The 26,097-nt window shown below is 44.1% G+C and overlaps 1 long non-coding RNA gene across 5 annotated transcripts; it reads left to right on the forward strand.

Moving 5' to 3' along the window:
- Positions 1-2,418: 2,418 nt before the first annotated feature.
- Positions 2,419-25,426, forward strand: LOC308198042. 5 transcript variants are annotated; one of them, XR_013953549.1, is made up of 6 exons: positions 2,419-2,586; positions 4,579-4,719; positions 5,490-5,584; positions 21,904-22,010; positions 24,200-24,371; positions 24,474-25,426. It is a non-coding gene; the product is annotated as an uncharacterized lncRNA (long non-coding RNA). The 5 variants fall into 5 exon arrangements; XR_013953550.1 differs by lacking the exons at positions 2,419-2,586; positions 4,579-4,719; positions 5,490-5,584 and adding exons at positions 21,432-21,544; positions 21,747-21,826 and having other exon boundaries at positions 24,474-25,424; XR_013953553.1 differs by lacking the exons at positions 2,419-2,586; positions 4,579-4,719; positions 5,490-5,584 and adding exons at positions 21,469-21,605; positions 21,747-21,826 and having other exon boundaries at positions 24,474-25,425.
- The last annotated feature ends 671 nt before the right edge of the window (positions 25,427-26,097 follow it).

The raw sequence follows: 26,097 nt of genomic DNA on the forward strand, positions 1-26,097 counted from the left end.
TGCAGCTCTCCTGGCAGCCCACAGGCTTGGCATATTGCACACAGAAGAGCTGCCAAGGGTACACACTTTAAAAAAAATTAAAAAAAAAAAATCCCTCATAGGCAACTGACAGAGTTAGGTGCCAGATTAATCAGGACTCCCCATTGTCTCTCTGAGACAAATGCTCAGATTAAATCTATTGTTGTTGGGCTTGATGGGACAAAGTGTTACTGAGTTACATCATAGCTATAATGTGGAAACTGGAACACAGCACAATTTATGAAGGAATGTTCCCTGGTATTGTTTAGAAATATCACCACAGAAGAAGTTTGTGGGAATGATTATTTGAAATCTGCTGGCCTAACAGCGGCTTGAGCCCAGCTTCAGGATGCCTAGCTAGGCTCTGCTCCATGGCTTAAGTGAACTGTTTAACCTTTGTGCCTCTGCTTCACCCTTTGTTAGCAGTCATGTTAAAAATACTCGTCTGCCTTCCTGCAGGCATTTGTCAGTGTTTCTGACTGGCCCTGGCACACACACCAGTGCTAGTGTTGCAGACTTTCGCCATGTGCGCTGGACCTGCTGGTTCCTTATCCTTCTCTGTCTAACCCGGTCATCACGTTCTCATCGCTGCAGTGTCTCAGGGGTGATTTTGTAGTGGCTGGTGGCCTCCTCCGCCGATGAGAGGTCACCTCCTGCACTGCCGTGGGGCCTGGGGCTGCCGGGTGGGCTGGGAGCTGCTCCATCGGCCTGGCCCTGGCACGTGTCCATGGCTTCCTCAGCCTCCTCAGGGGTCCGTACCTGGGCCGAAATATATACAGCGTTGTGTGTGAACAGGGGGCAGGGACACGCTGCAAGCCAGGGCCATGTAGCGAGCATTGTGTGAGGACGGCCCGGCCCTACATGACAGGAGAAAGCATGCAAAGCGCGGGTTGTGCAAGAGGCAGCAGTGATGAGGCCTCAAAGAAGCTACTGCGGGATTTGAAAAAGGTGGGAATCAGACTGTCTCGTCTAGCCACCTTATGCGACTCCTAATAAAAGACATATATATCCACGAGAGACACTGTCTGCATGGGATTGTATCCAGATTTTGCAGCTCAAGTCCATCTCCACCCAGGCTGAATCCTCCCTAATTTCTGGGAGTCCTTAGCTCACAGGGCTTGCAGATGTGGCAGAAGGCCGCGGATAACTTGAGCAATCTTATGGTTGCTGGTATTAAGCTGAACTCTGAAATTCAGAGAGAGAGCCAGCAGCCTCTTTCTCACTGACAGTTACGGGACCGTGCAGCAAAACAACAAAGTGCTTTGTATGTACTGAGCGCCATCTGACATTTGGTAACTGTAAGCAAAGCATCAAGATGTCTCTTTTGCTTCAGTTGTGAAGGGGGAGAACTATTCATTCTCTAAATTTCTTCCTTTAATTTTATGGCAAGCTGAATTTTAAATTCTTATTGTCACGAGTAGCTACTTAAAATGATGACTTAGATTTGGATAACTTAAATCAATTACACGTGAGGTTTCATGAAGCAAATAAAAAATTTGCTACAGGTGCATTGACCTGTTGTGCTGTGTGTTACGTTTATGGCTGCTGCTAAAATCCAGTTGTGCAGCCTGAAAGCTCAGCTCTCATCTCTGTAAAAATGTACAGTTAGGGGACACTGATGGGACAAAAGGCACAGGAGATTTAGGGAAAAAATCAGCACCTGTAGGTATCTTAACTGTAGTTTGGGGTGGTATTTAACAGGTCAGGTTTATCATGGTAGCGAATCATAATCTCGTCTAATTTCAGAAATTGTTTGAGATACTCCAGGCTCTGAGGAAAATCTTGAGGAAATCTCTGAGGAAATTTTGATACCAAAAATGCTCATCCTTTGAAGGACTTCCGTGACCTGGGTGAGTCACCTGCTCAAGTGCCTTTCTTCATTCTTGTGCTGTTTGCGTGGAGGAAAGGGGCATGAACCTCAAAGGTGCGCTGGTTGCTGTATATGCTCAGGCTCTGTCTAATGTAGTTGGGCACTGCATTCGATTAAAGACAGTCATGTGGTGCTCCCCTCTTATGTATGCCTTTTTGTTTTGGGAAGCATACAGGTGCAAAGTACTTGGATGTATTGTAACTTGTTAACTTAAAGGCCTCAAAACCACCGTTTCCTCATTTACAAGGCTTTATTCATGAAGAGAGTTATGATCAGGCACAACTTATTCTGGGATAAGAGACTCCAATTCAAAGATGCACAAATTATTTGCACAAAAGTAAATGTTTTCTAGTTATATGAAAGCCCTGACATTCCTGAGAAAAGATATTTTAATTTTTTTTAAAGACTTTTCTACTCTAAAGGGCCAATGTAAACTTACAGGACTCCAGAACAGAAAAGAGGGTGGAGAAGGAAGTTTTCTTTATGATGCTGTGTCTTTTCTTATCTTCCTCTATGTTGGGGTCGGATGAGGCCAAGGAGCTGGGTGTGACCTGGGCTTTAGCAACATATATGAGCTGTCCTGAGTACGGTTCTCACTGGCACATCTGACACTGGCTTATTCGATTGTCTGACTGTTGGAAAGGAGATCCTTGACCTTCAATCTCATTATCCCTAAACAAAGGAGGAGAACGTGCAGGGTCAGTGGCTTTACCTGTACTGGATTGTACCACATCTTCCTTCCCTTCGTCTCTTCTTCTCTTGTCTTTGCCTTTATCTTTGTTTTTCTCTCCACTTTTTGTTTTGTTTTGGTTTTCCCTGATTTCAGGAGGCAGGGGGAATTCTAAGTTAAAGCAAATACAACCTGTGGCACCAGCAGGCAGCTTTTGAGTTGTAATCTCCTGGGTTGTGTTGTCATAACTTTGTCAGTGTTTTGGCCATAAACATGCCACGCTCACTTAAGAGGCAAGGGCCATGCCATATGTTAATTTTGTCTGGCAGTGTGTGCTTAGAAAATAAAAGATTTCTCTGTCACATGTGTTTAGAAGAGAAGCTAATTAGAAAGGAATGTTAACATATGGCATTAACCAACAATTGCAACATAACAGTAAAGCTAAATTTGGTACTAGTGAAAGGGCATAAGCCAAGTACCTAGACCAGCAGACAAAAATCGTTGCTGTTACCAAAAATGGTTTGTTGATGATATTGAAACTAGTGAGAACAGTTCAGCTGACAGCTTGAAGATCAACATTAGAATTGGAAGTGCAAACAGATTCAAAAAAGTAGTGATAGAACTACTTCAGAAAGAGATGACTGCATGGATTAGTGGCCTCATCAATTGATGAAGTTAGCTTCAACTCCAGCTGGTGAAACTGTACCACTGTCTTCCACAAGCCGTGATAATTTATGCCCTCTGACAGCTTCATTTTGGGGGGTTTAGAGAAGGTCTTTGTTTAGATCTGAGAATGTGCTGTGCCATTCAGGTCTGCTAATCTGGTATGTAATCGGAGCTGCCAACCCTGCACACCAGGCATGGCTGAGGATGTAAATCTTCTACCGCAGAATGCTAAATCCATTAGTGTAATAAATTGTCTCTGTGCATGGAGTATAGTAAGCAAGAGTTAGGGTGCCAGTTCTGGTCTCGTGGGTTTACTGCAGCCACCAACAAAGACGGGGAAAATGTGTAGTGTTATGGGATGTATCCTCAGACAATTCAAGTGAGCTATGGTGAAGGAAACTGCTGAAAATGCATGTAGTGCTGTGAAGAGTGTATTCAAGACAATGTGAACAAGGACTGTGTGTTCTCATCCTGGGAGGACAAGAAATAAATACTGTAAAACTGCTTTAGGAACAGCAGCTCAACATAACACAAGGACACAACGAAGTAGCAAAATATTAGTTGGAAAGGTTCCAAGGATGGAAAACTTGTGACCAAGAAACCCCGCTTCTTCCAGAAAGCAATGAAATAGCAAAGGTCATGAAGACGTAGGAATGAGAGAAGGAAAGTCTATCAGCAGTGAAGCTGATCACAGGACCTGAGCACTGAAACAAAATATCGTAGCATTATATAGGCAAAACAGTGATCGGGTTTTGAGTTATTAGCATGAGAGTAACTAGTGATGTGCTTTTGTTGTCAATGGAAATTATGGAAGGAAAGTAGCTCAACAGGCAGAAGGAGCTAAGCCTTCCTGAGGGGAAAATAAGGGAGAGTAGCCTGACATGTGCAAAGGGAATAAGATGCCTTCTAATATTAGGGAAGACATTAGTGGTTGCTGGGAAGGATGAGAAATTAGCCTCATGCCTTCAGAAAGCAATACATGCCAATCCTTTGATTCAGGAATACAGACACTTCTTTTGGTGGATCACAGTATCTGCTTGGATGTGACAGTGTAATGCTGTTACCAAGCATGCTATTTTAACTCAGTGTTTTTCTGAAGATTCAGGCTTGTTAAATGTCCATAACTCCTAGTTTTTATGAGATTTACTATAGTCTGCATTTCCTGGGAGATATTTATCAGACTTTCAGTGCCGAGAAGCAGTTTTTCCTAGAGGGAGAATTTAAGATATTTTAGATGTATTCAGATGATAACTTTAGCTAGCTGAGTGGGACTCGGGAGTCATTATGGGCAGAGTGATTGAAAGAAGCCCTCTGTATTCAGTAATGCAGCTCCACGTGGTTCTCTGTCTTCCAGGAAAAATGCCATTTCCATTGCCTGAGAAGCTGAAGTGCTTAAAATAGGTAGTGTCTCTGGAGCAACATGGGACCAAAAGTAGTTTGTGGGTTACTGCCAGACCCCGTGCCTGATGGCGTTGTGTTCCAATGCCTTGTGGAGGTAAGATCTCAGCACACATCAGCCCACGACCATCAGATTTTCTTGAGAGGAAGACCTGGGTATGTTGGCTGGCAGGGAGCTATATATTAACCAGTAAAGAAAGATTAAACCTGGTGAATCAAACAGCACCAAAGGCTGGTCTCAGTCTCTGACTTACTGTTGTCCATGCTGTCTAATCTTCAGCACGCTCCCTGGCACTGCCCTTGAGTCACTCCTGGTGTCACCATCCCAGGCAAGGGCCACAGGGGCAGTTTGGAAGAGAGCGTGCACCGAGGTCTGTTCCCAGGAGACAGTCTGCCCAGTCCCAGCACGTCAGGACAGAGGGCTTAGCTGCATGGGCACAAGGCCAGCAGAGCCACATGGACTGTTTTATGATTCGTCAGACTTTGGTGCAGGACCCCAAATAAGTCTCACTACTTGTGTCTGTATGAAGGTTTTTGCCCATAGGATTAAGGAAATTCACCATGTCTGGACTCAGAGGTACATTTTCTAGGAGTACAGATCTAATCCCTGGTTGAAAACTGGTAGGAAACAATAAGCATATATATAATTGAACATAAATTCCTCACAATTTAATTCCTAATTTATGTTCGTAAAGATCAGTTTTCTCTTTTTCCCCATTGATATGCAGAAGGAGCCTAGCTGATCAGCTTATACTGATGACTTTCAAAGGCTGGAAATTAATTGAGTCCAGTCCTCCCTAGGTGTGTCCCTGTCTACTCTGGAAGCTGGAGAAATGCCCCTGCTCTTCTCCTGTCCTCTTTACACAGGTCCCTCTGTGTAAAGGCTGTGGGTGTCTCTGGCTGTGAGCTCATTGCACAGACGTGCAATGTGAAGTGGGAGCATTCCTGCAGCCTCCTTTCAGGTGGGCTTTTTGTTTAGCTTTTTGTTTAGCTTGATGTATCCTTTTCTTGGTATTTTTAAAAGTCTTCCTCTGGTCTCAGTTTCTGCTGTTCCAGGCATCTTTTATTTATTTATTTTTATTGCACAATGTGTCTACAGGTTTTAATGGGACACCTTAACAGGGCTAAACAAGCATCAGTCAAACTCCAAATACTTTAAGGAGGCATTTCATTGTTTTAAAACTGTTTTTAAGTGACTGATTGGATTGCTAGCAGTGAAATGAAGTGGTTATTTGCCTAAAAAAACCACCTTAAAGTCTTTACCACTCATCAGAGTTACAGCCTAAGGCACTGCTATCCCACCATCTCCAGCAAAAATACACCTGTTGTGCACAATCATCACTTTGCCTGTGTTATCTCCAGCCTAAGGCCATGAGAATATAAATATAGATGAATTTCTCATTAACTTTAAGGGACTGCACGTGCTCCACTATACTAACAACACCTTTTCTTATTCCACTGGTGCAAGGCCTTTGCCCATGCTGCAAACCTGATGCGTGTCCTCCACATCACTGCTCAGCTAAGGCCAATAAAAATATCTGGGGACTTTCTCCTTAAGTTCTAATTCTCAAATAACCTGTGTGGACTCTTTCACCAGTATTCTTCCATAATGTGTTTTTGAGCATCTTGTTGGTGATTTCAACAAAATCCTGCCTGTTACTGTGACCTCCATCTTGAATTGTTGGGAATATGCTACCTGACCCAACTGTGTTTTAATTACTGTTGAATTCTCCGCAGTATCTCTGGCAATTGCAGTCACTGTTTGTTCTGAGATCAGACTTTTTTTTTTTTTTCTTGATATAACTGTTACATGGTCTTTGCTCTCCTATATTTTTGTCAAACCCTGTACAGAAAAGTTCTTCAGTCCCTCGCTCTACCCCACATTTGACTTCAATTTGCAGAGCACATAATCTCTATAGTTCTGAACTAGGGGCAGTACTTGACAATATACACCAATAGCGGATTGTATTGTACATGAGGATGGAATGTTTTTAACCCCTAAGCCAAAGCTGCTTTCTTTATTTCAGCACAGTGACGCTGTTTTTGTTAGCGTGGGTACACAAATCACTTGTCTCTGTTTTTGCTGCTGCTCCAAGTGGACTGAACTGGTGTCTCATTTTTGTGCGTCTGGGAACATCCTGGTTGTGCGCTCCTGCGTTCTACTGCAGGATTGGTGCTTGGTCAACTCCGACTCTTTCAGATTTGTCTCCTCAGTTTGCCAGACGCTTACAAAATAGATTTCGGTTTCCTATTCTGGACACACAATCTCCCTACATCATTTATCACATTTAGGACTCCCTGTATTCCTCCTTACCTGTTACAGTGGGCATGCTGAAGACAGCATTATCCTGCTTGCAGCCAAACTGCCTAATCCCATGCTTACTTCCCTCTCCTTGGGGTTTACCTTGGAATTATCATGCTGTTCTTCTTTTTGCTAGTTTTGCTTTGTCCATTGGTATTCTTTTCAAAACTTCCCGTATCCTCCAAACACTTTGATGGCTTTTCCTTAAATCAAACTAGAATCAAAAGAAACTCCCTATCAAACATTACCTAATGGCTTCTGGTAAAGCACACCAAGTGCCGAGCACGAGCCAAGCAGCAGCCTGCGGCAGGTGTGGGCACACCTCAGTGAGCTGTGCCCACGCTCAGCCCCAGCTGCGAAGCAGAGGCTGGGAAACATCTGAGATGGCTGCAGAAATGTCAGGGCAGATCCTGGAGCAGTGCTTCTGCTGAACAGAAGATGCCTTTGTACTGTATGCCTCCCCTGTGCCCCAGGGCTTGGGAAGAGAAAACACTTAAAGGTTCCTGATACCTGGAGGTGTCACTGGCTCCTTTGTTTCTTGCATGCCTTTTTTCCCTTAACCTGTGTGCGTGTATGGTTTGAGGGCAGAGCAAATGATATTTTTAGTAGCTAGCCACAGCCACGATGACTGGAGTGCTCTCTGTTTGCTCAGTAATAGCATTATCCATTAATCTCCTCTGCCTATGGTTATCAAATTTACTTGGGCCAGAAGATGGTTATTGCCTCATAAACAGAAGCATTAGCCAGTAAAACCTCTGAGATGTGATGGTTTATGGTAAGGATTAACACGCAGGTACAGAGTGTGTCCCCATGCTGCGGTGCCTTTTGCACAGCAGAACTGTCCCAGAGTGACCGCCTGGTCGCCGGCCAGCATTGCAGGGACTGCTCTTTGTTAATATTCCTCTCTTCCCTCTTAAATCCTTGTCATGGACCAAAGTTTCCTCCCCTGTGAACTTATAAGTTGTTTTAGTGATGTTTCTTTCCCCACGCTGCTGCTCTTGCGTCATTTGCAGGTGTTCAAAGGAGTAAGTGCAGCCTCAGAATCCCACAGTTTTGTGCCAAGAGGAAGTGGAAATGTGTTTGTAGTTTTATTGATTTCAGCAAAATCTTGTGGAGGGAAAAAAGAAGAATACTTCCCCCTAATCGCTTTGGTTACCTTCTTTGGTCTTCTTAAATTAAAGAATGAGCACATCATCTTTATGCACCCACTAAATACCCCAAACCCATTAGCAATATTTGGAAGAAGCATTCATGTCATTCCTATATGTCATTATTGCATTTCTGCTTCCCGTTGTTAGAGTGGATCCAGTGGATCCTGTCTTCCAGCTCCTGTTAGTCCCCTCTGCAGTGAGGAGTGGTGTCTTCCCTCCATCACCTCTACTTCAGCTGGCACAGGAAGAAGCAGCACAACTGGAAGAGATGGTGTGCCACCCCGTGCTGTAGGGCTGGTCTGTCTCTCCCCGTGCTTGCTCAGGCAGCTCCCGTGTCACCACGGTTTGCATCTGTTGGCAGCAGGCAGGGAAGCGTGGAGCCCGTAATTTATGGTGCCTTATTATCTTTGCTGCGGGTGGGAGGATTGCAGGGAGCTGGAAGGGCCACAGGGAGCAGGAGGGGAGGATTTGGCAAGGACTGGGTGATGTTAACCTATCTGCACGCAATTCGACTGCACCTTTACAAATAAGGTGCCAGCGTGTGGTATAGGAAATACCTGGGGTATGGAGAACTCAACAGAGCATCGGGACTGGGAGCTGCACAGAGGTCTGTGGTGAACACACCTTGATGCAATCTTTCCTTGCTTGAAGAAGGAGGGAAGGCAGGCATTTAGTGTTACCTTAGTGGCAAAGAAATCTCTTACATTTTTCTCAACTGTTCAATTAATTTGTGACTGGCTAAAATTCAGAGATGTCTTGCAGGAATCTTTGATTTGAGACATCAGTTTAGTTTCCTCCACTGGAGTGAAGCTTCTCTGACAGTGCTTGCCACTTGGCATTAGTGTGCTGAGTGGTTTAAATCAGTAACAGTGAAGAGGGACATGGAAACGTGACTGGTCTTACCTGGTCTGAACTGTTTGTCTAGACTTGAGCGTCAAGTTGTTGCTGAAAGGGATGTTCTCAGATGCTGTACTACTAAGAAAATATTTTGGATCCTCTTTCTGTAGTCAGCTGCTAAAATTAGTTGTTCTTTGCAATACTTCCTCTAGCCTGTCCAACCTTTGCCGTCAATCTAGCGAAACCTGACACTAAGAGAACCAGCACTTACTGGATTTTCATCGTGAATTTGCTAGTCATTTGTTTCCTCTTATTTTGATTAGCCTTGACCTCATGATCCTTCCTTCAGAAGAGCTGGCTCTCGCACACATGCTGGGAAAAAATCTGTCATGCTATACAATCTACCAGTCAAAGTAAACGTATGGGTTTATTGTTCGTCACCTTGGTTATTGTAATCAAGTTACATGGCAGTAAATAGAAAGCCTGCAAGGACTGGAAGGATGGATTGGCTAAGACATATGTAGCAGCGAGGTCAGAAGGTCAGTGGATAGAGGGAGAACTGTCAAAAGTCAAGCCGAGCTGGATTTTGCAAACAAAAGCAAAATAAATAGTGGAAGAAGGTACTTTGGCCACACAAGAGGAGAACGATGAAACTCTTAGCAAGTGAACATGGACTTCATTTTCTGGTTTAGTAAATGACACTGCCTTGCTTAATGTGCTTCGCTTTACTTACATGCTGAAATAAGTGTGGATACAACACTGCTTCTAGAAATATTGTAGGTATGAAGGCACTAATAACACAAAAGGAGGCATTTCCTCTGTGCAGTGAAAGATCAGAATAGGAGACCTCATATGAGCTTCATGTTATAGGACAGAGATTTCCAGTCTTGTTTATAAATAATTTATAGATGAACTTTCAGCGGTATCCTCTGTAGCTCTGGTTGACATCTCTGGTGACTTCTAATCAAGGAAAATGAACTAAAATCAGCCCAGAAGCAGAGAAGCACACCCAGAACAACTAGAACAACAGAAGGGCTGTTTTGCACAGGCAAGTGTAGGAACTTGGCTTGTTTGTACACTATTGCTGTATTAAGCTAAGTAAATTGGCAAAGGACGGGAGCGGACATGAATGTCTGTCCCTTTGGTTTCATTTCAAGCAGTTTGCAGAAATAGTGGGTGGCTGGAGTGTTTGACCTGGCAGGTCCTAGTTTCTAAACTTAATTAGTGATATTTTATATACATACATGCGTGCATATAATATTTCCCTTTGGAAAAAGTCCTGGTAACACCATTGTGATTTCTGCCAGGCTTTGGACTGGCCTGCAGAGTTTAGGGTTTGCTGGAAGCCTTTAGGCATGATGTTTTGTCATGTCACGGTGGCTGTGTGTATGTACTCCCTGCCCACTGCGTGGTGCTGCGATCCCTGCCAGGTGGTGACAGCGGGCACTGGTGTGACCATCTGAACCAGTGCTCTGTTGGCTACTTCTGCATTTCTCTCGTCTTCTCTGGTGTGTCAGCTGAAATGGTCTAAACCGGCAAGTGATTGAGGACTTTGAGCGCCCAGCTTGAGGTATGCTGTCAGGCACCATCATACTTCTCCTACCAGTATTTCAAGGCAGTGACATGCCAGTAAAAATAAAATGGCGTACATGCCTATTACAAAGAAAATGCCCTGATGGGATGATTACAGTGATTTCATACCTATAAATCTCCGTGTCAGCTGTGGAAAAGTGCCCATGGTTTTGCAGTAGGAGGGGTGACATGCGGTGTGTGTAACAGGAGGGGAAGCTGCGTGGCCGTGCTGCCTGAACCCCGCATACCTGTCCCACTCCGGTGAGTTTGCTTCCGCCTCTGGCTTTGAGGGAGGTAGCTGCAGCTGAGGTTAGCCGAGGACACGTTTACAACTGCTCGTGCTTTTATATATGGGTTTTCTGAGATGCAGTTCATATGTGTGAAAGTGTAGCAGCCCAAACTGATGGCAATCAAAGTTATTGGCAAGTAGTATCTACTTATTGTCACTGCTGGGAGTAGTGTGCAATTAAAAGGATTTCCATAGCCACCCAGAGTGGTGTTTCAAGGATCATTTCCCTTTAGCTTTCCTTGCAAGAGACTGATTGCTGATAGAAAGGACATAATTTTCAACCTGTTTGAACTGGTTGCATCCAGTTTTCCATAAAACGTATTACTGTTTTGAAACCAAGGAATGCTCTTTAGAAAAGATAGTGAGACGGGAACGGCATACACTCAGACCAACCTGGCTGAGGAAATACTGAATGTTTGTGCATAATGAACATAATGCATACACCTGTGTGCACACATATACGTGCTGCTTTCATTTATATAGCTCTCTGTGAAATAACACTGGCTCTATTTCTCAAGAGTCAAAGATTTATCTACAGAAAAATAACATTTTAATGTTTTGCTCATTTGTTCAGTGTTATATCCCTGTTTGCTCTTTCAGTGACAAGCTGGAAACTGCTCAGAGATATGCTAATCTGAAGTTTATTGGTGGAATTCTTCTGTTTTATTTTTTGAGTGAGTTTATGCAGTGTGCCTGTGCTGACACTGACTGGAAAATGTTATCTTTCCTTTATCACAGTGCCCATTGTACAAGGGGCTGGCATTCATTTTTGAACGATTTCAGAATATCTACCTTTGAAAATCCATCTATTCTGCAATATGCAATTGCTATCAGAGCATAAACATAAACTTCCTCTATGAAATAGATCTCCTCTATCCTAGTTTTAAATTTTTAAGCCCCCATGAACAGAATCTCATGTGTCACATTCAAAGAGACTCAAAGCTGTTCTGAGAAGCTGTGAACAACAGCAGGCTACGGAGGTGACCAGTGATGTTTCTGATAGCACATGTGTGACTTGGGGACTCGCACATGCATGGGATCCTCATTACATGCACTGTATAAAACGATCTGTTTCCCCAGCAAAGGTGGTCTGCAGTTGATGTTCTCGACTTCAGCTCATCACCAATGCATGCTGACAGCAATTTTTACATGTAGGGACGTTTACACGCCAAGCCAAAGGCTGGAGTTTCTGCAGAGAGTTTCTGAAATAGTGCATGTTCCTGCAGGTTCCTTCATAGAAACCTTACCTGTAATGCCGTCAGATCGTCTTGTTGGGATTAGTGTGTTGTCAGTCTGGTTGTTGCTCCTGCTTGCCTTTAATTTCTAATCTAAGTGCAAGCTGTGAATTATTTTGATTTGGTTCCTATACTGTACTCATGGGGAAAAAAGGAATGCATTTAGGATCATATACTGTGTGGCTGAGAGTGAAAAACTTGGCAGTGTGAAGTTTCATGAATTCCTCAGGGATGATACGAAGCACAGACTTGAAATCCCTGCCAGAGTGGTCAGAGAAATACAAATTTTGAGATACTTCTAGAATTTGCAAAGATTTTTGAGGGTAGAACCAACAGTCATTTCAAGTGTATGTATCCATGACCTAGAAAAGATTGTTCTTGGGGTTCTGTGATCTAATGTGGTTTGTGTTATAGACATCCACAACAATTTTAATAGCTGCTTCGTTACCAGTGGTCCTGTTATACTGAGCTCACCAGAGACATCTTTAACAGGCATGTGAACTCGCAGAGGGCACCTCGATGACATTGCACAAATGAGACACTACCACGTATGAAGCAACTGCATGACTTGTATTTTTACTTCAGTTAAAATGTAACCAAAACATAATCTCTTGTATATGGCTGTATGAGAAACTAAATCACACGCAGTAGCATAGACATAGTGGCACTACCATAAAGTTAAGTGATTGTTAGAAGATTAAGAGTTGGCACTCAAAGATCAAAAAGGGCCCTTCAAAATGTGGGTTATTAATCTTCGCAATTCTAGTAATTATATTGTATTATCTTATGTTATACTATATTTTACTATGCTCTTTATAGTGCTCTTTTTGTCACGGCCCAAACAACTGGAGGTGTATTTGAAGTGTGGTTTTAGAGCACCAGTAGTGCTTTTGGAAGTTGGCTGCAACTATTTCACTGGTGGTGAAATGACAAACGGGGGACCAAAATTTCAGTAGATTTGTAGCTTTTATTCTCTCACCCATTTGTCTGTTCAGCTGGACTATGCTTCTTACATCGGGCATTGGCAAGATTGATACTGGCAGAGTACGTTCACCTCTAGAGCATTTTAAAAGTAAGAAAAAAAAGGGCACTGAAAAAATGTACCCAAAATGTCACTGGGATTCGAGAAGCCTCCAATTACTGTAAGAGGTATAAGAAGCTCCCTCTACCTTTATAATTTATGGTAGGTCAGGCTCAGAGGTGACTTTATCACCTACATACTAGCAGAACCAAGAGCAGCATGCCATCTCTTCTGGAGAGAGCAGTTAACACGAAGTGCCCACAGCCAGCCAAAGAGAGGCACTGGAACTTAAAAATAAAGCATAACTTTTAATTGGGAAGGTGATTACGCAAATTACCATTTGATGTCATTGATTACCTGTGTTTGTGTAACTACTGGATGGGGTCTCTGCTGAAAGGTATGTTTTAGTCAGACTGAGGCACTATTTTAAGCAGAAAAAGCCATTTGAATAAGTAAAAAAAAAAAAAAAAAAAACTGACAATCAAAAGGGTTCCTTTTTGGCTTTAACTTATCTGAGTCACTAGAACATTAGCTTTTTGTTTTGTTTTATTTTTTTTCAGCCATGCCTTTTACAAAGTTCAGTATACCTTGCCCAGCGGTCAGTCCTGGGAAAAGACCCAAGCACATAGTGGGCCAGATGCTTGAAATTTGGTGATTGAAGTTTATTCCTTTCTGCTATATTCTGCAGGTCTTAGGCCACAATATTCTTCATCATATCCAAACATTTCTGTCCTTGGTGGTCCTTTCTGATCCTCTCTGGGGAGAGAGGTGCATATGTGTGTTTTCCTTTGTTGTTTTCCCCTCTTTGGGAGAGGGGTGTGCCTTGCAGGGAGGATGGGGGTATGTGATGGAGAACTGCCCCCTGGGCTTTCTACGAGACATCAGCCTATTGCAAATACAGGGCTGAATGTTTCTCAAAAATGAAGTCTCAGGGTATTAACGCTGTAGATGTACACATTTTTTGTACTCTACTTCTTGGCAAATGTACTCAGTAGTCCTCTTCTTGGTTTAAAAAAATAAATCACAATTGTGCTGGCAGAAAAAATGAAAGGGGAAATCCTTTTGCCTAATACTCAAAACATGGGAAAGTTTTTTGTTTTTTTTTTTTTTAATAAAAAAAAGTTAAAAGTACTTTTCAAACACTTGGATGAGTCACATTACACTGTTAAAAAGTACTGTAAACCCTGAACTCGCAAGAATGGAAAAAAAATCCTAGTTTTGATCATTCTCTCCTGAGATCAAGAGGTAACTTTCTATTGAATGCAAATGCTGCTTGCCACTCACTGTCCCAGATCGGTCAGCCAGCAGTGGAGCATATGGAACAGCTGCTACCAGCTCTCGTGGTGGACATCAACACCTACCAGCCGTTGCAATGGTAGCTCAGACTTCATCCCTGTGACCACAGAGCGGAGCAGCTGGTGTGCAGTACTGCAGGCTGCAGCAGTGGCTGCTAGCTGGGGCTCCCGGCACAGACAACAGTTGGAAGTGGGGCTCTCCTGGGTTGTAAAGGCATGCAGTGCGTGCAAAGATAGGGTTTTCCAAGTATTGCTTCCACATGGAAGAGGCAGAAGCCACTTGGAAAAGAAATGTGGAAACCAGAATGATGATTGCTTTTAATTATGATGTGTTTTTGCAGTCTCAGTCAGGAAGGGTCTGATGGCGGGCCAAGGCATGGCTGAGGTGCAGTACCTTCTCCCTGAATGAAAAATTAGAGAGAATCCCCAAATCTTGCAACTCCTGTTGAGGTTTGGCACTCTGTTTCTGCTCCTCAGGGAAACTGCAGTTATCCTGGCAACTCCCCCAGCACCATCCCTACTCCTGAGATGACCAGACTGTGGCTTATCCTCTGTGTCCTCTCACAAGGGGTAGGAATGTCCCCATTCAGAAAGCCCTGTACAGGCTAACATGAATTTACTACAACCCAAATCACTCCAGGGTACCTGCGGAGATGTGCCAGGCTTCAGACCAGCCCAAAGCATCCCTGAGTGGTGGGGAGCTACCAGATAGACCAGATCAACCCTCTGAGATCCACATGCCAGGAGACAGCAGCAGGAAGGAGACCTCAGGCACACAACCATGTACAGAAACTGAGTTCTCAGACTTTCACTGGCATCACTCGTCCTAGCAAATCAAATAAATATAGAGGAAGACACAAGGGAGTTTTTGCAAGTTTTTTGCAAAATCCTGAAAGGAACATTCACATGTAGACATGTATGGATCTGAGAGACCTGCTCTGCCACTGACGGGAGCTGTTGGTTGATGGGTGAGATCCAGCACTGTTGTTTCCACGTGAAGGAGAAGGGCTGTGAGGTACTCAGGTATTTGTATGGTGTGAGATGGGTGATTTACAGCAAATATCCATCCACAGACCTGTGTTTTCTTCAGCACAAGAAAAATGGGTCAGTTTTTGGGCTTGCAGGTCTGAGTCTGCCTGAAAATGGTCCTTCCCAAGTGCTGCCAGTGGGACCATCTCCCTGTCTCAGCTTCAAGCCAACTTGTCAGAGGCAGTCAGGGACCATCATCTTTATGAATCAGTTCATTGATCCATTTCTGAGTGGGAGCATTAGGTTTCCCTGTTCTTGGTCACCCTAAGCTCTGGGTGGATGCTGTCTGTGGCTGGGTGACATCTCTGAAGCCTAGATGACCCAATGACCAGCCAGGCCAGGCAGACTTTTGTCTCCAACAACTGCTTGCAAGAAGCCACCTTTCCAGGGCATGCATTGACTGCTCGGAAGGTGTTGCACTGAAGTCTCTTCTAATGAGCTGTGGGATCTGGGAGTTGTGCATTAGGCTAATCTTTCCAGGAATTTGACTTGAAAGATTACTGCATTTCCAAGTACGGGACTTGCCCATGCAAACGAACAGCTGGGTGTCTGAACTTCTATCTGACTCTATTTATTCTAGATGTTTAATGGCCCTTGTTCCTGCAGAGCTTTCTAAAGTCCAGCATAATGTCGGATGTGCCGAACGCCATAAAAAAAAGGCTCATCAATCTTGACAGATTTTTGTCTGGCACTTGTAAGTCAGCCCTGGAGACTCAGCCCTTTTATGAGCGTACTGTGTGCTTTTAAACGCATGTATAAGGACATTGAGGCATGAGGTTTGCATTTGCTTCGCACTGACCCGTGCCTGCCAGTGAACCAGCTGCGTAAAGCACACAGCGATGCTGTGCTCCCCTGCTGCTGGTGGTAGGGCTCCCCCACCCTGCTGGGGCCACCTGCCAGCAGCCCTGCGCCCCAAATCTCTGCAGCCTGGGGCTGAGCCATGCTAGGGGGGACACCAGCCCCCTGACATCGAAGGACGGCCTGTCTCCTGCCAGACCTTGCTGCCGCTACTGTGACACCCAGGCCCTGTCCTCTCCTCGCCATCTGACTGTTTTTTACCATTCCTGCCTGCCAGCGTACCACAGCCATCAAAACAGACATTCCCGGGGAAGTTGTGCAACTGTCACCGCTTAATCATTAACGGGGACATTCTGGCTGCTAATTTTTAAAATTTATTTCTGTATTTTGTGAGGGGAGGCGCTCGCTGGATGGGCAGGCCGGAACGCATGCGGAGGCCTGGCGCTCAGGCGTGCACCGCAGGCTAATCTTTGCCTTCTATTTGCGACACGAACCGCTCCGTGTACGCGAGGCTGGCCAGAACTGAAAGCAGGGCTTCAGTGACCAAGCAAGCGAAACTGGCTGTTACTCGCAAGGAGCTCTGGTTTTGTTGTCTGGAGGTCCGGGCTGAGAGGTGCGCTGTGCGTGGCAGTGCGCGCTGTGATGTGCTGCTGGCTCTCACCGCAAAGAACCTGCCCTTGCGATGGGCACGGCAACGGCAACAAGGCCAGGACCTGTGCATCTGCATGTGGGCAGTCAGGTTGTCACAGTGTGATCCAAACCCCCACCAAGGTGCGAGGCTCCTCGGAGAAATATCTGGGCTGGGGCAGTTTGGGGAGTTGGGCAGTCACAGGGCTAACAACGTGGATGGGGTTTTCTTCCTGTGGCGCGTGGGTTGGTGGCTTGTTCACTCAGGCTTTGAGCTCTCTGAGCCTGGTCCTGGCTAGGAGCGGCTGGTACGGAGGCAACCCCTGCTTTCAACTTCATCCCCCACTTAGGGCCATGTCTTGCTATTCAACATGTCTTGGTCTGAGTCAGTATTTCAGCTATCCAGGTTAATTTCAGAGACAAGGAGATTTCGCAGCACTGAAATGATATGGATTCATCAGCAGAGCAGCAGTCCGAGTCCTTGCTCCTTTCATTAGTCCCCATGTCCCCCATAAATGCCCCTCTGTGACCCACCATCATCCCCTTTTGCAGTGGGTATTTTGAAAGGGAGAAGTGAAAGCAACTACAGCAGCCAGCTTTTCAGCCTGCACTTTCATCTCCAGCTTGCAGGGCCCTACAAAGCAGTGTGAAGGTCACTCCTTCTCCCCAAGGAGAAGGTAGGAGCAGAGGTGACAGCTGTCCTCAGGGCAGCACCAGCAGGGGAATCCAGGTTCCTGGCTCATCTGCCCTGTCCTGATTATCATCCTGATATCCCTGGGACCAGGAATGGTGCAGCAAGGTTAAAGCAACTTATGTGGCACTCAAAATATACTGAGCAAAGAATATTTCAGTCTAGCAAACAATCTCATGCTCCACGCAGAAATATTTGGACAGTTTCTGCTGTTGGTTACAGCCGTGGCACACCATGGCTTCCCAGTGAAGTCACTGAGCCCAGCTGGGTGTAGCTGAGGGTGGTGCTCATATTGTCTGGGCTAAATGTCAGCAAGGAACAGCAGCAGTTGAACAAGCAGGATTTCTAAGCATTTCCCTTCTCCTGGTCTCACACAGCCCTTGTTCTTGGATGGCTGAGGCAAAAGGGCAAGAGCAAAGTTATTTTTGATGGAAAGTACCTAAATGTTTTGTTCTTTTTGCATAGAAAAGAGCCGAAATGAGCTCTGGGTCTTGTAAACATCAACACCCAGCGTTCTGTGTATATAAACCAGCTGCTAGGAAAGCTTGATAAGTTTTAACCATGCTTTGAGTTTAAGGGACAAACAGGATGTATTGCTTAGCCCACAGGGCTCCAGCCCATGCTCCTGCAGATGTCTGGGGTTTTAGGCATTGCCTGTGCGCATCTGACCTGCAGCTCTGCTGGGGGTGGGCTCCACTGCCACACCAGAGCCTGGACTTGTGGGCACTCCTCCGCCACTTCGGTGCAAAGTCGGCTCTCATGGCTGAGGATGGACTTCTGTCTCCTCTGGGCACCCCCAGCCTGGTGGCAGTGGTGTGCTGGTCTTGCACTGGAGCAGGTATGGGGCATCCACGTGCTCCAGGTAAACTCTGGCAGCACCAGTGTTGAGATAGGGAGTGAAGACAGGCAGACAGGCAATAAATGTCCACGGCTACTCCTGCTGGACCCAGCAGGGATGGTTGCTCTTGGACTTGAGAAGGGACCTGCACCTAGGTTAGCCACTTCTCCTACTTAACTCCTTAATCAGCTTGCAAATGAGTAAATGTCCAGGAAATCCAGGTTTTGAGTCAAATCACTCACGATAGCTTATAAACCTGAACCTTCACCCATAGAGAGGATGGGCTTAATGGACTCTTCATGTCCACCATGTCAGGCTTCCTACAGGTATGGGTGGATTATGTGCAACCAAATTGAGTTGGGTGTCCAAGGCTGCTACATCCACTAGTGGTGATACGAGAATTTGGGGAAAAGTGCCTGGTCCTAAGCCTTCCCACAAACTGTGACCCTGAATTTAGGCCTGATGTGAAATCACAGACCTTTCTTAACTCTGACACAACTTTGTCAATGTCACATGTAGGACACTTACTCTCCAGCAGGTAGCCCTGCACATGCTCTGAGGGGGGCTGCTGCCAGATGAGGGTAGGTAAGAGCAGGACTCCAAGCAGCTAAGGACTGGTATATTTACATTGCATATTTTGCTAATGTTGGTCTTCAAGAAACCAGTTGCAAAATTTGCTGCAGGGCTGCTTCTGCAACTGTGAGCCAGCCAGCAGCTGGAGCCTTGTGTCCAGGACAGGGGTTCATGAACTGCTGTCTAGGAAACTGTTCAGCACTTGGGAAAAGTTTCATTTTCTGTACTTGCTTTTCTTAATTTTTTTTCAACATGTTCTGAAATGTTGCTCCTAACTAGATATGATTAAAACTAGATTCTTTCTTACTATCGTTTACATGGGATCAGTTAAGACTTAGTTTCTCAGTCTTCGACTGCAAATTTGCTATGAGATCCAATATGACCATGTCAGTAGGAAAAGGGTAGAATTCTATTTTGGTCTTAACCTGTCCTACCAGTTAGCATACGTACAGTTATATAATTATAGAAGTATGTGAAACTGGACTTAATTTATGTTCCTTTTACATAAGATTGAACACTACCGGCATATGTGCATTTATAAACTGTAAGTACACTAGCAGAGGGAAAGGAAGGGGAAAACTTGTACTGTCCTCATCAGACCAGCATGTTTATAGGCAAGCACCTTGCAGACATAGGGAAAAATGCAAAGCTACAATTTCCCAGGTCACAAAATGATGTTGGTCAGGTTTCTCACTCCTGCAGTTGTCATATCTGTTGGGAGCCTGGCTGTGATGCACCTACAGCAAAGCCAGGCTCTGTGCAGGACAACACTGTCCACAGTGCATACATTACTTGGAGCTCTTCTGCAGGCCTCTCCTGCTCCCTTCTGGTGAAGTCTTGAAATCCAGACCAGAGATTTTCTCCACATCTGTTTGATATTATGATTGCTCTCAGAAGCTCTATGGTCAACACAGTCCTTGACATATGGTAGTTTAAGAAATATGGGGCATGCTGAGTGTGCCCCATCAGCAAGTTGAACCACTCATGGGTTCCATTTCTGCTTCCTCTTCAGGGGGAAATCCACAAAGCTTCATGGTAGCCAGTATTTTTTTAAGAGACTTTTGAGGTCTTCAGAGGATGTGTCACAGTAAGGATCACAGTTATAACAGTTCTTATAGAGACAGGTTGTGTCTCACAAGACATAAGGACATATAAAGTGACAAAGTACTGCCCATGGCACATTTAGTACTGGCTGCTTTTTTTTTACCCCAAATTAAATATACTGTCAAATTAAATGAAAGAGCATTTATAATCACGTTTGAATGGTGTTTACAGATGAAGCTCTTACCCTAACCTGTTTTATGTACTATTCAGCTGCTCTGAATAGTTGAAAGAGACCAGTGAGGACCCGGGTAGAATTATCCCTTTGGTGGATAGGGGACTCCAACACAGAGACACAGCACTGTAGGGTCTATAAGAAGCTAAGGTCACAGAGGGAGCTCCAGGTCCTCTCCGGAGCCACCACCCCTTGAGCCAGTCATAAGAATCCTCTAATTGTTCGGAAAAATGGACTATACTGCTTTCAGCTTCGGGGTCTCTCCCTTGTGTGGCCAGTACCACTGTCCCAGCTCGTGGCTGGGCCTGGAGGGAGGGCTGCCTGGTCGGCCAGGCTGTAGGTGCTGCCTTAGGCGCACATCGCAGCACCTCTGCTCCAGGGACATGCAGAGCTAATCCCCGGCTGGGTGGAGCTCTGCAGTTCCCAGGCTGAAAAAAATCAGCTTTATTTGTAATCAGAGTTCTTACCTGTACAATGGGCAACCCTAAACAGAAGGCAGTTAAAAAGAAGCCCAATGTTTATTACCGAACATTGTGTTAAACCCCATCATGTTTAACCTAAACATACAGCTTTCGCAGGGCATGACTCACGCCTTTGATCATTGAGACTTGACAACAGCCGGTAAATTAACAGGTTGCAATACAGGAAACCTTTCCTAGAATGTCACTTTGCTGATCTTGTTGCAGGGTTGGGACCCGGGACAGGTATATTCTGAAAGAACCTACCTATGTAGTGAACAAACAATAGGGATTTGACAGAAGGGTAAAACGTTCAAATCCAATAGGGTTGTGCTAGCAAAATGTCACTAGCTTATGTGACACTTTTGTCTTTCCTGCTACACACAAACAATCTCTAACAAAACTTCACAACTTTTTCCCAATGAGATTTTTATTATCTTCAAAGTGCCCTCCCTCCTCCTTTTGTCATTTCTCATCTTCCTGGTCCTTTCCAGCCTTTTTACACCTTTCCTTTTCTCATTTAACCTTCCACAGACTACTACTGCTAAAGATATGGAAGCTGGATCACTGCTAGAAAAATCTGATTTAGAGTGTTGGTGTTATGTCCATTTGCATTTCTTTCCTGTTATTGCTCCTGTCTCTATACCTGCACCAAGTGTGAGGGTCTCAGGATTGCTTTTCAGCCCTTCACAACTTGTTTGCTGCTTTTTTTTCGTCCTTTTTTTTTCTTTTTTTCTTTCCTTTCTTCATTATCTGGCCCTCTGCCCTCCCAACTCACCTGTGTCCTATCAAATGTTTATCAATCATTCTCAGTGTCCTCCACCTGTACTTAAGCACTTCTAAGGAGCCTGTGTCCACTAGAACTCTCTGGCAGGTGCTCAAGGGAGAGTGTAAGAAAGGGAATATGAAAAGGGTTATTTTCCTTCCAAGGTTTGTGTCTGTATTAAATACAGAGATTAAGAACCAGCAGATAAGAAACAGCCAAGTGGAGGTACTGAAGGAGTTAATTCACAAGTAATAGCTAGCATGAATATAGTTTTTTACACTGCAAAATGATATAAATTTATGTAGCTCTGTTTATATTCTTGCCTAATTCATTCTTTATTTGATGTTCGCCTTTATATATTGTAAGCTGTTTGAGGCAGACAATTTAGGCTTTCACAAAATGCCTAGCAATCTTCTTGAGATCTTCTGCACATACCTACGGCATAGGTATTTAACAATAATAATGATATTATTAAATAAAAATGAGCGTGCTGCTTGTGACTAAAGGGCTTTTTTATACACAGCTTCAAGGTAACATAATGAAAACCTCATGGATGCTGAAGAAACTGGAGTGTCTCGAGCCTGACATGTGAAACCAAGAAGCTGGAAAACCTTGGAGGCTCTATCAAGAGTAAGTTAAGAAATCTACTGTTTTTTTTGAATTTCTAGGCTTTACGCTGTGCAGTTGGTCTCTTGTGAGACCCGGATCTCTTTGCCGTGGGATGTTTCAAGCCTTGTGAGCTCTGCCTTAAGCAGCACTGTAGAGCGGGTCATCTGTCGGCACAGATTCTTGAGTTTCCATGGTCAGAAGTAGAAACTGTCTGTTTTGAGGTTTATCTTTTTCCAGGTACTGGAAGTGCTAAGGTTTGGGCAACTCTAATTGTGAAAACTGTTTGCCACTGACTTTACTTATTTTCTTCCTGGACTTCATGTTTTTTCAATACAGCTAAGAGGCAATGTAGCCTCCACAGGTGGGGATGGGGGAGGCTTGGTCTGACTGAGAGGTTGACCAGCTGAGCTGCCAGAAGTAGCATGTGGGAACACACAGCCATTAATGAGCCCTCACGGCTAATTAGCTCAGATTCTTTGGGGAGGTTCTGACTTTTGCTGAAGGTCTGAGCAGAGGTGTCTTGCTGTGGGGACTCGTGTTCGGGCAGGGCTTGCAGCAATGCTTCTTCATGCATAGGATTGTGCTATCTCTTGATCTTGAAAAAAATAACAAGAAGGGAGTTAACATAGAAGGCTTTTTCCATGTTGTTTAGATTCTGACGAGTTCTATCCAAAATTTTAATAGAAAGCTTTCTTCTCTATTCCTATGGGTCAGATACTCAGCTGGTGTAAATGCAAATGCCATTGCTGCTGTGTTCTTTGACGTAAGGTTGGGGCTTAGCTCATGGTGGTGTTGTGTCTGGGAATATTTTTATCCTTTAGAGGTATTTAGCCCCTCTCCCCCTCTGTCTCCTCAAGGATTCTTTTTTCTCTGCAAGCATATTCCACTGACTGGAACATATGGGAAAAGTATTTTCTTCCATTCCTTCACCACTCAAAAATGGTCAAATCAATTTGGCTAAAATTAAAACCTTTTGGGTTGAATCTTAGCCTAGAAAACTTCACCTCCCAAAGGAATCCTTGAAGAAAGTTGTGAGCAATTTCCGAAAAAGAAGGAGTTGGCTTGGAAAAGAAAGCTAGGGCAAAAACCAACTGGAAAAGCCCTTTGACTTGGGTAGCAGTCGTACCCATGTCTTTCAGTGTGCAAATCTCACTTTGATTGTCACAAGTAATGGTGGCGGCTTGCTGTAACCAATTCCAGTAACCGTTGCGTTCCCTTCTCCACACTTGTTTTTTGTCAGTATAGGTCTGTGTGCTTTTGCTTTTGGCTGGAAATGTAAATGACTAAGTACTTAGTATCAGGCCTTGCAGACTTAAGAAGGTCAAATAGCTTGTCCAAGCTTTCCAATTTTCTTGGATTGTTTAACCCAACCTTCTGAAATTCACCCAAAGTAATATAAAAGCTGGCATCTTTGTGGATGAAATAGTGAAGGTCAAGCTGGTAAAGTAGATGTGTAGGAGCAAGAAGACTAACTTCTTGCAGTAAAATTTAACTGGTTTTGTCCTAATTAAGTGAATACCGTTATGATAACTGCCCTTCCAATTCAGGAGTAATCTTCTTTAATTTTCTTGAACACTGAATTGATTCAGAGTAACCTCTACACTTGGACTTGCACCAGATACAGTAGTGGGTGAATCACTGGTAATTTGATGAGTTCAATGTGGGAAAGAGCTAGTATGTTGTTGTAGCCAGGTGAAGACCATTATCTGATTTGGGGTGGATAATTAGGACTTTGTGTCCAGGATGATTCATCCAAGGAGAAAACACATCCAAGGAATGAGAGTTGTTGACACCAGATGAACTTTCAAGCCCTGTAGCATGTTTGACATCTGTGTTATGCACACATTTCTAGCACTTTATATCGAGGAAATAGGACTGGCAACTTGCATGAAACGTCTGTTTCTCAATAATATTAGTTTCTAAGTAGCACTGGAGTCCTTGTTCCATGCATTAACACAGGTAGGACTGAAGTCTGGTAGAGTTTGATTTCTTTTGTGCCTTCAGTGCCTCCAGAGCAAACCCATAGTCAATTATGAGCAATTCGTTGTAGCCTATCCAGCAGGGACTTACGTAAAAAGCATTGCTTGGAGCTGAGATGAGTATGTTATTTGACTCTCTTCCATCAGCAGAATTTCTTTCAGAATATCTAGAAATATCTAGAATATATAGAAAGCTTCTGCTGTTTAAACATCAAACTCTACCTTTTACAGATGTCTTTGCTCCTGCTAGCTGGCATTTTGATACCTAGTCTTTCTCAAGTGGTTCATGTGGTGACAGTTTTTAGCAGTTTCTATACCAACAGATGTTACAAAGCCCAATGGAGGATGAGCCTTGTGAGCTCAGAGGCAGATGATTCTGTTTATCCCAGCCTGCACATGACAGGTACGAGTACCATCTTCACTGTGCATGGGTAAACCCATTCTACAGCACACCAATGTGAGCAGATTACAGTTGTCATGGGTTTCCTCCATCTTTGTCTTGTAGAGAAAACCTCAAAATGTCCTTCAAACCCAGCATTGGATGCTGCCTGAAGAAGCTTCAATGAATCTTTATGTAGTAGGACTTTAGACTTTGCATGTGGATATTGGTATGTGTTGTATGTCAGTCAGAGCTCTTTAACTTCTTTTCACATCTTCTAATCTTTGCAATCTGTGGGCTAAAATGGCGTGAAGCACTTGGAGAACTCTATACTGTACAATGGCCCAGTTTTTGTCACCATGTAATGTAGCACATATCATGGTGTTAGGTATGTTGTCATTAGAAAACAACAAATAAAAACTTTTTTATCCCACTTTAAAATGCATCATAACATGGTACAGCTTAATCTTTTCTCTGAGTTGTCTTCCATGATACATCCATTATGAGGGTTGGTTGTACAGAGGATATGTTCTTAGCAACCATCCCTTGCTTTGTTCTCTGTCATTCAGTTGGTTGAAAATATGGCTACTATGAGCACTGGATACTCTGATCCACCTCTTAGCTGATAAAGAACCATTATCTTCAGAGTGAATATCAGTATCTTAAAAAGACAATCACTCTAGGTTAGCTAGGGGGGGATATTTTAACTGCCTGTGAAATGGAAGACAGAAGGATACAGTCAGAACAGAACCAGGAGGCTGAAGTCCATCTCTTAGCTCAGAACTGGCCTGTCAGATGTCTATGGGCTATCTGCTTTGCAATGTGTGCCTTGAGGCCATCCTCATTTGCTGTACATCCATCTGGTGAGCCATGCCTTAGGCATCCTCCAGGGCATGCATGTTCCCATCCACCTAGGTACACACAGCAGCTTATTGTGCCCTCAGGCAAGGACAGCTGGGCTTTCTACAGATAGCGAAGGCAAGCAAGTAGGAGCCTGTACTGCTCAAACCTCCTTTTTCAAACATGGATAGGCATGACCTCTCTTTCTCAGTTTTCCCGTCTGTCAAGCAGTAATCATGATACTGACATCCTATATTAAGGAATTTATCATATATTGAAGGGATTTTTTTCTTCTTTCAGGAATCCTACCTGTAAAGATGTATTTGGCTCTTCTGGGCTGACAGCAAAAAAAAAAGTACTGTCAGGGATCAGAAGGGTAGGCTATGTCTATCCAAAGCTTGCAGTCTTATAATTCTGTAATTTCTATCTTCTGTGGAGCAGCTGTTGTAGACAGGATGATACACCTCAGATGTTTGTACACACCCCATCTGCTCTAGTGCAACCCAAAAGCATTGCTGTCTGGGCTATACAAAGCCTTGCATGTTCATGAAAACATCAAGGTTTATTCCACATTAAAACTGAAAAGATTCTCCAGGTATTTTCTCATAGAACCTGTAACCATAGTGCTTTTTGCATCTTTGTTTTCATTCACATTTGTTTTCATAACACCTACTAATACTGAATTTGTTACAAACATCACAAAGAAAGTAGTGCTGGAATAAGATTGTTATTGGGTACAACAGATAGATGAGGATAAAAGTTCTGAACTTCAGGGTAAACCCACTACAGAGTAACACAAAGGTGTCCCTGAGGACACAGACTCGAGCAGAAGCTGGATGCCAACAGGAACAATTGAGGACTGATGCTCTAGCTGTCTTGTGACCTGACTGATGTTAAATAAACTTAATAT

Source organism: Anser brachyrhynchus (assembly GCF_964034855.1).
Source record: "Anser brachyrhynchus genome assembly, chromosome: 7".
NCBI lineage: Eukaryota > Metazoa > Chordata > Aves > Anseriformes > Anatidae > Anser > Anser brachyrhynchus.